The following is an 11,722-nucleotide window of genomic DNA, read 5'->3' on the forward strand; positions in this document are numbered from 1 at the left end:
GAGGGGCTGTGCCCCTCTCACCTGCCCCCGAGCACTCCGGTCCCTCCTGCCCTCCGCGATTGGGACGGGCTGCCAGGGCACCGCAAGGGAGAGTCCTCCGCCCGGGTCTGGAAATGCGCCCGTCTGAGGAGAAAAATGCGTTAACTCCCTTGTTTAAGTGAGCAGAAAGGCTGAACAGAGAAACTGATGGGTAAGCTTTGCTAAACCCCCCTCTCCCCCCCCCCCCGCCTTGTTCGCCGACTTGGACGAGCTGTGGGTTTGCTGAGTTACTGAGCACATCGCGTTCTCGTATCTGGAGGAAAACCGCTGTCAGAGGCGATGCGAATGTCTGGAGCTCAGCGTGATTTATGCTGTCTGCGCCCTTCACTGCTGCTCCGGAATAGCAATTGCAGTTCTTGCACAGCTGTGCCGTTTTGGCGGCTGTTTAGGCGATTGAAGGTATCTCCGGTCTGCCTGCAATTGGTTTGTGAACAGTCGCCCTTCACAGACAGTAACAGGGAGACAGGTGCGTTATGAGCAGGCAGGTGTGACCATCCCGCTGCAAACTCGATCCTTTTCTTCCCTGCTGACGGAATCCTAGCTCGCAGGTTAAGTGGGGATTGTGCAGGGGCAGCAGCACACACCGAGGAGTGTTGTGGCCATAGGGAGCTGGGGATGGGTGTGAGAGAGCACAGCGCACACAGAAACCTGGCTGGCAATCTCAGATGCTTTGACAATTAAACTGTGCGCTCTCCCCGGAGCTGAGAGCGCAATTTACAAGTGCTGCCTAAACTGCAGCTGGGCGCAACAGTTGTGTTGTGCTGTCATTCTGATCAATGTTTTAGAACCCAAAGGCAGATGCAGCCTAGTGCTCCTCCTTTATGGGACAACCCATCGTGTCCAGATCCTGAATCACAGGCACTGAGTAAAGCCAGAGTTCTGTCAAAGGGGGGAAAAAGCAAGGTCTCCAGGAAAAGCTAGTCCCTTTAACCCACATTTTTATGTGAATGGGACTCTTTTGTCAGGTCTACGCTTTTGTTAAAACACGGGAACTTGGTGTGTCAATCCTTCCCCTTGATAAGGGAGAAAGGCAAATACCTTGTGCATCTTAATGCATATATTTTTGTAGTGCACATTTATTTTTATCATTTTAGGAAATCTGCACTAAGCTTTGAAGCTGATAAACCATGTAGAGATCAAGACTACCCCCAAATATATATCCTCGGGCAGGAGCAGAGTGATAAAACAAACCATGGACTGCCAGCACCAGTGCAGAGCACTGTTCCCCCACAGTACAGCCACTGCCTTCAGCACTGGCTTTCTCTCCTTCCAGCAGCACAATTAATTCAATTTTCCTTCCCACGCTTCAGCAGAAAACCCAGTAATGCAGCCACGATTAATGTGATTTCAGTATCAATTTCACTTGCTAGTTATTATATACAGGGTTTTTTCAGCTGTAGATGCTCTGTGTAATTGTTCCAAGTAATGCTGCCCAAAGTTTTTAGTAGTGCTGTTCTAAATATGGAACATTTCTGTGAACTAGATTGGGTCACTGTGGCAGAGTTTAAAAGGCTTTTGTATTCAAAGTTAAAATGGTTGCCATAATTTTGGTAGGAAAAAATGAATAATAATTGTAAATGATAATATAGAATATAGAATTATTAATAAATAGTAAACACAAACAATATGTTTTAAAAAAAACCCCCTTTTTTAGATGCACTCAGCCTTTTAGTTAGTCACAACCTATATTTTAAGTGACATACATCTATATTTATTTATATTATATTATATTATATTATATTATATTAATGTATTTTAAGTGATTTATACACCTGATGCACAGCTGCATAAAGAACCAAAACTTACCTGTACCAGTTTTTGGAAGTTGAGGTAGAAGAAGATACTGGAAGTATTTGGTTTGTGGTATTCAATGGAGCAAGGAGCAAAACTAATCTAACCTGTTGTTTGATTTTATTAGTTTGATATGGTGGCCTTGTATGCTTTTTCTAATTCTTTTGTTTAAATTTACATTTCCAGCGTACAAAATTCATACGTTTGTCTGTCTGCAGAAAGTTGCTTTTGTCTTTCCCAAAGCAGTGACTTGATTCCATCAGGATTCCAGTCTATTCAGTTGAGAGTTGTTTAGGAGGAATTAATCAATATCATGTAATTGTAAGTAATACAAGGCGTATTTTTGCAAATTTTTGAAAAAAACCATATTGCAACGAATTCAGCAAATAGAATGCATTTAGAATGCATTTAGAATCCAGAGTGTGATTGTGCAAGTAATTACACGTAAACTAGTTGGAGAGAATGCAGCTGTAGTTCTGAGACATCTATTTTTAATGTTGAAAATAAAAATAGAATAACTTTAAATATGTTACCAACTTAGAAATCCTTCCAGGCCAAGAGGTGAGCTCTTTCTAAACGAGTGTTACTAGTCAGGTTTATGTATGCTGCCTAGTCTGTAAATTTCTAAACTGTCCCAAGACTTGTGAAATCCCATGTAAATAATACAGTGTAAGAGTGAATAATGTGAATTATACAGTGTAAGAGAGAAAAAACCATTGTTGTGACTTCAAGGAAGCAGAATGCCTGTCCTTAAGGAAGGGTGTGGTACACTACAGTGCCGCTGCAGTTCATTCAGTCAGTGGTACAGCTCAGGGCAGATATCTGATTTAGAATGCTCGCTACATTTTATATTTCACTTGGTTTTCAGCAGGTTTCATACTTTCCTGTACCCTGTTTGATCGCAGCCTTGCTCCTTAATAGAATATCCAGCTCTGTGTCCCTGTCTGGAGCCTGGGAGCTGTGATCTATCACTCTCCACACTGCTTTCACGCTGGGATGCTGCCCAGCATTTCAGCACGGGGCAATGGATCTGGTACATTTCAAATTCTGTTCTGTTTGTGAACTTCACTGCCGGTCTCGAATGGCTTTTTGTCTTCCATTTTGTGCCCTTCTCAACCAGCTTGTGGCTGCGAAGAGGGCTCTGAAATAGGCGCCTTGAAGCCTTCTCCAAGGAAATCAGGGATAAGAAAGGCTGCTTGTTTAATAATGCCATCGTTTAGGAGGTGATGTGACTGACTCAAATAAACGATTACTAATTTGCCTAAGTAAATGTAACACAAAGACAATGTACTCATATGTTGACTTCAGTTCGGGAGATGAGTTTATTTGAAGGGAAATTACACTGTTTTCTTTGTGGTGCACAAAAATTAACATCTCCTTTGCCGAAAGAGAAATTAAATGACAGAGATGAGAACGGAGTATGCGGCAGGAAGAAGGCATGGCGGCGTGGGAAGTTCCTGCAGCGGGGCACATCAAAATAGCGTTCAGGTTGGCAAAGCAGCTCTGCGGGGAGGGGAGGAGATCTTGCCTTCTGGAGAGATGGTTCTTACAGTAACCCGTTATAGTAACGAGTCACAGCCGCCGTCGGCGCTAGAGGGTGCTGGAAGAACGACTGCAACACGAACAACTCCGTGTTTGAAGTGCAGAACCCCCGAAAAGGGGAGCTCGCCAAAGGCGTGGTGCCCTTCAGAGCTCTCTGTCCTGACCCAACCTCCCCATAAACAGCACACCGGTGTTCTCCTATTGGATCCGCTGCTGTCAAAGGGAGGGCCGGCACCTTGGAGGCACTCTGTGTGGCACTGTTTCCTTAGCAGTGCTCAACAGGTGATGGCAAAACAAGCGTAAACGCTGCAATCACTTTTTCAAAGAAGTTCTGTTTTGAAACATCTCTAAATAGAGGGACTGAGCGTACGGTGAGAATGAGTAGAGGCAAACTTGATAAATAGTAATTTGAATCTTGATACTGCTTCTGAAGTTGGTATTTAAAACAATTTTACCTCTATGTTTTGGTGTCTGATAAATTGTGAAAGAGTAAATAGTATAGTTTCAGTTTAATTTAAATAGTTGCTTTTGAAAGTACCTTTTTCTTTTGAAGATTATAAGACTGTTTAATACTACAGAATTCTTGATTATAAAGTCATCCTATACTAGTTTGATTTTACAAGTTCTTTAAGTACCTTGGAAATATTGGCCAATAATTACTGAGTACATTTAGTTTGATGATAGAGCTGTTTGGAATTCTTGTTTCCAACATTTTAAGGTAAGGAGATACCAGTTACCTAGTAAGGGGGTAATGACACAGTGAGAAGCCTTGCAAGTAAATAAAATGGACATTTCATATGAGAATTTGACAACATCAATTCCACTGCAATTTCTTCCCATTTCATGCATTTTTTTATAATGGTAAAAAGGGACTAGGATTTGTTTTTTGACCATTTCTAGTAGCTAGAATAGAAAAAAACTGCAGCATATGACAGCAGAAGCCTACCTTGAGGTGGTGTGAATGTACTTGGCCTTTTCTTCGTCCATTGGATTGTGCCTTTCCCTTTGGAATGACATTTTGTGGAGATGTGGTACCAGCTGACCTCCATGCTAGCACAACTGTGCTTTTGTGTCCAGGTTGTGAAATGTCTTTGAGCCTTGCTGTGGGAGCTCTGTATGTTCCGTGTCTGTGCTGTCCCTGATGCTGGTTTGTACCAGCTGCACATCAAATGCATTTCCTGCATCTGTGTGTGCCTTACACCAAGGCAGTCACTGGAGAGTCAGGGCTACAACTGGAGAAACAAGTACCTGCTAGATAAAGTGCCAAGGGTTTTCTAGATTAGCCCAACAGACAAAGTGGAGACAGTGTTGATCCTCATGCATTTTACAGCACGTTTTCCTCACTGAGAAACAGAGATGATGTCTTGTACACATCTGTCATGGCAATGCCAGTCAAATCCCATCACTGTTAACTGCTTAATAATGCCAGACAGGTGTAGAGGTGTGATGCTGATTTTGGATTCTGCTGTGTCTCCTCTGTTCTGGTAATGAAAAGAAGCTCTGAAATAAGTAGTAAGTATATGTAATAAGTAATACTTAAGACAACAAGTATTTCCTAATTAGCTGTGGCACATACACACTTCAGGTTACTTCATCAATAGGGCATTGGCTACTGCTGGACACCTTTTCCTTTCCACAAAAATGCAGATGGAGCAACTCATAACAGCTGAAACAGATGTTGAATATTCAAAAGATAACCTGAGAAGCAAAACAGAGCCTGCACCTCTGACTTCCTTCTGAACTGAAACTGTTCAGTGCAAAGACTCTGCCATAAAAAGAAAGACATACTCTAAGTATATCTTATTGTATGTGGAGGTCTTCCTTTACAGGTTTGCTCTTAAAGCTGTGGCTGTCAGTAAGCAAGGACAGTTTAAGGGCAGCAGAGCTAAAATGGGTCTCAATCTTATTTCCATCAAGCAGCTGCTGAATCTTTAGTGTCCACTGTCCCATGTCGATAAAGATTTTTTTTCCCTTACCAGTAGCAGGGGAGACAAAGCTTTGTTCAGCTAGGGAACAAAGCTGCTAGGTAAGTACCGCAATAGTTACGAAAAGATTCTGGCTTAAAGGAGAGACTCTGTCTTTTAAAACCTTTGTGCCTGTAGTCTAACAAATGTTCACAGCTTCTCCTGTGATACAAACCAGCTGTAATCATGCATTACTGTGTGTAAACAGTGTTCTCTTGCTGTAAGTGTTTCCAACAACAAAGCAGGACATACAAGCTTTACTGTTCTCTTCTCAGCTTGTGTTAATTCTGTACTACTGATAATCACCCTATTTTAAAAAATCCTGTCCCGTTCTTGAAGCCAGCAAGAGCAGGGGCCAGCACTGGACTGCATGCCAGCTGGGATGGCATGCCCAGTGATGGGCTGGAAGCTGCTCTAAGAGACTGGGGTCTTGGTGCTGCTTTTAGTGTCTTTGGGAAAAGTCTCATTGCAAAATCTTTGAACTCATGGAAATAATGTACTTTTAATGCATTAGTTCATCAGGACAACCACAGCCCTACTTTTCGAGAAGGAATTCATCGAGCAAGCATGGACTCTTGTTTTTTTTTTTCTTGTGTTTCATGAATTAACTCTAAAACATTCCTTACTGGAGGTGGTTATCTTCTTCTCTCAGAGAACTCTGAGAGGAGCCTCAAGGGTTCATAGATCAGAGTTAGTGATACTTCAGAACTGATGGGTGTCCCAAGTAATGTAATATAATAGGTCAAGTAAATATCCACTTTCCCTCTTCTGATACTGCAGCTAGCAGGGTTACTTGTTTTTTTTCTTCTCATACGTCTATTTCTTACAAGAAATGTACCCTCTCCTTTTCCCCTGCATTTTGCACTGATGCCTTGGCATTTTTGGCATGTCTGACACAAAGGGGCTGATTCTAAAGGGTGGGTGCCCTTTACTATTCCCATGTCTCCTCTGAAATAAAAAATGCCAACTGAACTCTAGTTTATATGTGTGTTCAAACTGAGGTAAAATTCAGTTCCAAAATGATTTCCAAGCACCAAATCCAGATGCCTATTGTTAAGGTTTGGATTTTTCTCTTGCAGCAGCTGCAGAATGGATTTTTTTGGGAACAGTTGTATTGAGTTTCATAGCAGGGAAAACTGTTTTGTTGCCAAATGGTTGCTACCATGATTTCTACTGAAAGAAGGATTTTGGAGGGGAGAGTGAGTCCAAATGTGCTGTTTATTTCAGAGTTATGTGGTATCTTTTAAAGCACAAAGTTTTTGGTAGTCTGGGTAAATGCTGCTACTTCAGCTAACAGGAAAAACCAACATAAACCATGATGTATTCTGAACTGGGGCTTTGAAACTGTTAAAACAACAGTCAGTCATCATGGAATGGCTTTGTATTGTGAGGCCTATTGAACTGACAAGCATAAATTAGCAGGAGATTATCTGCTAGCTTGCATGCAAGTAACGGGTTGTGCGAAGTGTGGTTTAGGCATTATACCCTCCACATTCTGTCTTCCCTAACCCACACCTGGCTGCTTACTTGTAGTGCTGCATACCTGCTCTTAATATTCTTAATCAACGTTACCAATTCTTCCTAAGGATCTTCTAAAATGGTATGCACATCTGCTACATCCTTTACATGCCTTTTCCCAAAGTTTACTGGAACTTGGTAGCTGGTGGAGCTAGGCTTGCCTTTGGGTTTAGGCTCATGTTGCCTTTAGCAATTGTTGATATAATTCATATTACTAATGTTCTGTAGCTTTAATTAGGGTGGTTTTGTTTTTTCTGAAGGCTTCATGTTCTCCTGGCACAGTGTGTTCCAGATCCACACAGTGCACTTTGGGGGGGGGGGGGGGGGGTGGGGAGCTGAGAGAGTGGGAGCTCATAGTATTGACCTGCAGCTGATTTTGTGGCTTAGAAGGAAGGTGTTGCTCCAGTCAACTAATAAGGATGGCACCATGTTTTTGAAGGCAGCAGTAGCTATGTCTTTGCTGTCTTCAAGTGATGGCAGGTCTTATTGAAGGATCCCGGCATAAGCAGTTCCATGAATTTCTGGTCTTGTTTCATCTGGTCTGTTCTGTGTAGTTTCACTTCTAGATTCACAATTGCCTTTCGTTGTGTTCAGTGATAATCTGCTTGTAAACTGCAGTACAACTGTTAAATGTTTCGGGTTTTTTTTTTATTTTTTTGTGAAGCTGAGTGGTGGTTACTGTGCTACTGCTATACTTTGATGCTGCTTAACATACTATTCATTTTCAAATTGCTTTCTTCCAAATTTCAAATCTTTCACTAGTTTCCTGATCAGTATCAGAGGTAAATAAACTGCCACACCCTAAAAATTTCCTCTGTCTCTGATGAAAAATGTCCCCAGCACAGTCCACAGACTGTGTATGGTGTGTCCTGCTGCTTTGCTGCCATTATAGGCAGGTATCTGGGGAGCTAATGCCCTTTAATTTCAGCAAGATCCTGCCACGTGCCCACTTCTATCAGTCAGATTGACATACCACACATGTACTTCCCATCTCAGGGATGAATAAATAAGATCATATTTGACATTTGTGGATAAATATTTGGCCTCCAGTCTTCCCTTAAACTTGCAGGTGTCATAATTTAGGAGAACTCATGGTTACTGGCTGTGAAAGGCTGGACAGAGCTCCTGCCAGAGCCATGAAAATCTTCTCTTTTGTCAGCCAGCAGACAGGCTGTTGAGCAATTTCAGACCCTCCCTTCCCACAGAGACTGAGTATTTTGTTACCGCAGTGCTTCCAGGCGCTCCTGCATGGAGGACAGAAAGCCATAGGAAATGTTTGGTCTCTTACATGATGGTACAGGAGGAACTGCAGAATTTGGCTGGCAAGGCAAAGTTTGATAAGCACTGAGTCTCTCTCTGAAATAGATTATTTGTTAGCCAATTGATGACTTCTTTGGAGTCTGTGCTGCTCAGTAGGAGCAGGACCAAAGGTTATAGTTTGCAGGTTAGCTAATCCTGTCTTAAAGGATGTGCAGCTTCTGAAATACTCAAAATAATCTAGGCTGTCAAAGTGAAATAGCAAAGGTATCAGCAATTGACTTTTTCTGGCTAAATTTTCTTCCTCTGTTGAGCAATAAGGTCTGTAGACAAGAAAAATAATTCTGAGAGCCCCACAAGAGAGTGGCTGCCAAATACAACAAAGGTTTCCTGTGCAAATCTAGAGAGCTAGGGCTTCAGTCAGCCTTGTGGCAATTGCTGGAATTTGCTTACCTCTGCATTTTGTTTGACTGGGTGTCCTTCAGGCCCAGAGGGGTAACCAGTTTTAACTTTGTGAATTTTCAATTTTCAATTTAATGGGAAAAATGCAAATAGTGTTAGAGAAAACCATATTAAATGGTTTGAGCGAAATGTGGTTTACTTTTACTTGTGCCATTTATTACTAAGAGCCCACAAGCACAAGAACTCTCATACTGTTGTATTTATAAACTCTTTCCATGGGTGGTGCTGCAGGTTCTTCCTGTTTTGTGTTACTTGAAGCCAATTGAATGTTAACTGGTGCAAGGTGATTTCTGGGTATCACTATTTCATGATGTTGTAACAAGAAGTGCTTGTTCCCCACTAGCAGACTTTCCTAGCTGGCTCTGCTGGGCAGCTACCTGGCACCAAGCTGCTTTGTTGTGTCATTTTCCTTGTTGTTCTCTTCCTCGGGTATGTGTGCTGATGTTGTAAGAAAGATTTCTCACCTGCTTATCCCCCACATTGTGAGTGGCAGTCTCTTATGTGCTTGAGATACCAGTGTGTGGAAGAAACTGACGTGTAAGACAAAACAGAATGGAATAAATATGAAAGTTCTGTGACAAACTCTTCTGTTTGATATGGACTCATCAACAAAAATATTTTTCTCTGCAGCATACTATCTGCACTTCAGCTGTAAGCTAGGCTATTTGCTGCCTGGGAAGTCCAAGGGAAAGAAATGTTTTATGCTTACTTTGTCACACCTCAGATTAAACAGCCTTTCAGTGTAGAACCTCCTTTGACCCAGGATGCCCTGATGTCAAAACCACAGTTCCCTTGAAACTAAATTGGAATAATCTTGAAACAAAATCACTGAAGCTTTAATTTCCTTTTTTATTTGTGGATGCATATAGAATAACAATTTTTCTTCATAATTTCAAGCTGAAAGATAGCTTTTCACATCTATCAACATTTTCCTTCAAATGCATTTAATCTTTTATGCTTGATTCCTAAGAGGCACATTAATTTAGGAACAGGGGAATAAAAAAGGACCTCCTCAAGGACAGGAAATTTTGTAATTGATTTTTTTTTTTGTCTTTGTGTGACTTTGAAAGCTAGAGGACAGCTGAGTTTTCTAGCAGCAAAAAAAGCAGGAGGCATATATAAAAACACAGGAGGCAGCACAGGAGAGTCAAGACAAAGAAGCAAGGTAGTGTGAAAATAGAAATATAAAGTTTTTCTTTTAACAATATTGAAAAAGCAGTAAGTGAACAGAGAATATATTAAGTGAGGGGACAAATCTCAGTGTGATGTTACAGCTTTCTGACTCGTTAAGCACAGCAGGAATTTGTAGAAAAGAAGGAAAGACAATGTTCAAAGCTGAATGCTGTGAACTATTATTAGTTTGAAAAGGCAGGTCCCCACATTGAAACTTTCAGACTTCGCAGAGAAAAGTGTCTTTCCCTTGGTGCCCCATATGAAAGGATCTGAGAAGACTTAGATCAAGAGACAGAAGAGATATTTATGGAATATCAGCAGCACACCAAGAAGCAGTTTGTGTTTGTGCTTGTGGTGCAGGACCAGCAGAAGTAGAAAGGACTTAGAAGAGCATGAAATGGAATTACTTTCATTTGACCTTTTTTTGTGGATGGTCATTAGCCCAGAGTTCTGGAAATGTGTGGAGCCAGTTGAAGAGATAATGCTATACTGCCAGCTGGGTGTGCTGTGTGGGTGAAATCAGAGATTCTGGTTTTCACCATCCTCTCCCACTTCATTAGCCATAAAATTACATATAGTCTCAAAGAGGAGAACTTTTAAACAGGGAAAACTGCCAGCCTGATCTTTCACAAAATAACAAAATGAACCTATTTGTGGCGGCAAAAAGAAAAGCCTTTTTTTTAATCAGAGGCTTTGTATCCCTCCCAAAGGTTTTTCACTAGCAGTCTTAGATGTTCATACTTGGTGCTGTACTAACTTTTCAGCTTGCACTGAATAATCACAGAATTGCCTGCAATCACACTGCAATTCTATCAAAATGGCCAAATTTCTTAAGTACTTAAGGTCTATTTAGCTTGAACAGGAGGACAGAAGGACATTTAGAGAGGTTTATTTCAATATTCCTTGTAGATGATGCAACATGCATAGAGTGAAGTGAACTTACCTGAGGGGAGCTTGGGGATAATCCTTTTTTAGGACTTTCAGCATCATGCAGTCTGGAGGAAACCAGCTCTTTTGCTTTGAGGATAATTTTCAGATGCTTTCATTAGGTCATTCCATTAGAAATGGAAGTGCTGGAAATATATTTGATGGGAATTATGCAGTGGAAAAAGAATGCAGTTGTATTGTATCTTTAAAATGGCTTTGTATTTCAATGGCTTTCAACAAAAAGTGGGCTTCTGAGCATGCCAAGCAAGTTTGAAGATTAAATTTGCAAGTGGACCTGGTGATTGCATTTTCAGTTCTGTGTAAAAGTGGCATTTTGATGAGCACTTTTGTTACTCAGTTTAAATTATTTCATGTGGAACTCATTCTTGTACTAAATTAGAATTTTATCCGGAACTCATATAGCTTGAGACTATATATTTGCTTGAGACTAATGTTAGATGTGCAATGAGATGGTACCTTGAGATGTGTTTTTAAAGTGATTTTATTTGTGATGCTGAGGCCATTCTATTCTTTGAGAGCAATTTTCAGAGCTGGAGCCTTCTATGCTGACTTGTTGAATGTGAGTGTACCTATGTACCCCCAGAGCTGAGGAAGTCCTGGTGCCAGTGTCAGAACTGGAGCATTCTCTTGCAGCAGACCTGCAAAGAGGAGACAGAGACAGGTCATTAAACACCACCTGCAGAGGGAATTGCCAAGGTCTGCAGATAGCTGAGACCAGCGTCTTGATTAATGAAGAAAGGGACAGGTTTTACACAGAGAAGGTGTTCTGGGTCTCTGCATCAAAAGGGTCACGTCCAATAATGCCTTTTTCTGTCATGTAGATAGAACCATCTGTCATTGGTACAGCATTTGAGAACAAGCTGGGGGAAATGGTGATTGTGGGAGCTGGAAGTGATGGATTATCAGGGGACTGTGTTGCAGAGAGCTGACTGGCGCTTGGATGTGTCTGGGGAGGACATGGCGACAGTACCTGTATTTTCCTATGTACCCTTTCCCTCTCAAGTTACTCAGTTCAAATGCATACCTTC

Source organism: Motacilla alba, chromosome 7, assembly GCF_015832195.1.
Source record: "Motacilla alba alba isolate MOTALB_02 chromosome 7, Motacilla_alba_V1.0_pri, whole genome shotgun sequence".
Taxonomy (NCBI): domain Eukaryota; kingdom Metazoa; phylum Chordata; class Aves; order Passeriformes; family Motacillidae; genus Motacilla; species Motacilla alba.